Below are 2,189 nucleotides of genomic sequence, written 5' to 3'. Positions count from 1 at the left end.
CTGATGACTTTTATATGGATACAAAAAGGCTCTTTAGAAACCCAATTTCATTCTTCATGAGGTCATTTTTTGTATAGAGACTGTCCCCCTATTCCATGCTGAAGACTGATTGCTGTGGCCACATAAAGACTGTAAACCATTAAGGCTATCTGCACTCTTACCTTAAAGGGTTTTCTGGGAGTTAAATATCTCTATCCTATCTGCTATTTGCAGGGCTGCATCACTCAGACGAGCGCCGCAGCCTCTTCACCGTGTATTGAGCACAGTATTGTACATAGTAAAGCGTCTGTGCTTGGTATTGCAGCTCAGTCCCATTCACTTGAATGGGAGTGAGCTGCACAAAGACCATGTGACCAATGACATCACAGGGCAAGGTAAAGGCTGCTGATCTGATAGCAGAGGTGACATCAGCGTTTGCACTCTTAGGGTCCATTCACACGTCCGTAAGTGTTTTGCAGATCCGCAAAACACGGACATCTGCAATGTGTGATCCGCAATTTGCGGACCGCACATCACAGACACTATAATAGAGAATGCCTTTTCTGGTCCGCAATTGCGGACAAGAATAGGACATGTTCTATTTGTATTTTTTCAGGAACGGAAATGCAGATTCGCATCCGTTCCAGCCCCATTGAAAGTGAATAGGTTCGCAACTTGCGGAACAAATGCAGACCCAAATTACGGACATGTGAATGTGCATGTAGCCTTACAGTAGCTTTCTGTAAATGGAGCTGTTGTTCAGTCTAGTGAACAATATCACCCTGCCCCGTCCTCCTATGCGGTCACACATTTCCATTTTTTTTTTTTTTTAGTAAATGTGTTTTCCTTCCTGTTTCATAATATTTTCAGGATTTCATTGAAGGCCCCCGACTTTTAGCTGAGGCTGGGGGCACTGAAGTATAATTCTACAAGGCAAGACTGGTACTTTAAATATTCACACTGAGTAAATGCAGTAGGGTTTCATTTCTTTTTTTAAATTGTGAATGTGTATATATATTATATATTTTTTTTTTTTATTGTTCATTTAGAATGCTGTTTTCTAGTGATATTCAATACCACAGTGAATGAATTTTGCCCAAATTAGGCAAACCAATACATAGTAGTGTTACAGGTGGCAAAAAAGGATTTTTCTTTTTTCCAAGGATTCTTTCAGTTTAAATTTTAAAGTATAATGTTTTTTTGGAATATCTTTTCTTCTGCAAGTCTCTCTTTTGAGAAGCCTATTCACATATCGTGCTGGCTCACCTCCTCTGCACCTGTATGTGTGAATAGTTATATTTTTCCCTCCTGACAAATAGGATTTTAAGACTCGTTCTTGAGTTTTTTTAAATCTCTGTATATTGTTTTTTGTTTAATAGTGAAGCAAGCTGTCATCCTGTTTTGGGCTGTATGTATGCCCTCCACATGGACATATCCTATTCCCAACAAATGAAATGTTAGATCTCTTCTCCATTTACTGTGGATTTACACAATAAACCAACTATTTGCTAGTTTCTTGTGCATGTTACTCATTTGTCTGACCATCAATGGAACACGTATAGGGGTGTATTTATTCCATCAATTTGCTGAGAGGGTTAATAATGATGTTGCCTCCTAAGGACTTTTTATACATGTAGATCACCGGGCCAATGAACAAATATTCATAATACTGCTGTGTAAAACTGCCGCTGATCAGATAATTTGTGCAAACATGGGTGGCATCACATCTCCAGTGTGAAGAAGATATGGGCTCCCAACATTATGTAAAGTTAGGGGCGAGGAATAATCGTAGTAGCACTGGAACAACTTCTCTTTAAATGTTGGGTGGTGCTCATTATGACCCAGAACTGGGGTGTGTAAAAGGACCCTTCAGACATAACGAAGAATTGAATTGGCCTAATTGAAGATTTTAATGTCAGATGATGGAAACATATCATTGTCTAGACTGGTGGCGCTCATTCCTCTACTGGAAAGCATTACCTCCTAACTGCTTATGAAATATTAATAATATATTTTTTTATATTAGTTTTTTTTTTTTGTGAAAAACTCAACAGAGACTTTTAGGATACGTTTAAACATGGTCAATTTGTTGCACTGAAGATAACCAACATAGCTCAGTATATTGTAAAGTGCATGGTGTTTTACCAAAATTGTGCAGTGCAAACTGTGAAATGCGAGTCAAAATCAACATATACCAGAGCAGGAACCAA

This window comes from Bufo bufo, chromosome 3 (assembly GCF_905171765.1).
Source record: "Bufo bufo chromosome 3, aBufBuf1.1, whole genome shotgun sequence".
Lineage (NCBI taxonomy): Eukaryota > Metazoa > Chordata > Amphibia > Anura > Bufonidae > Bufo > Bufo bufo.
Note: the sequence above shows the minus strand (reverse complement) of the source record.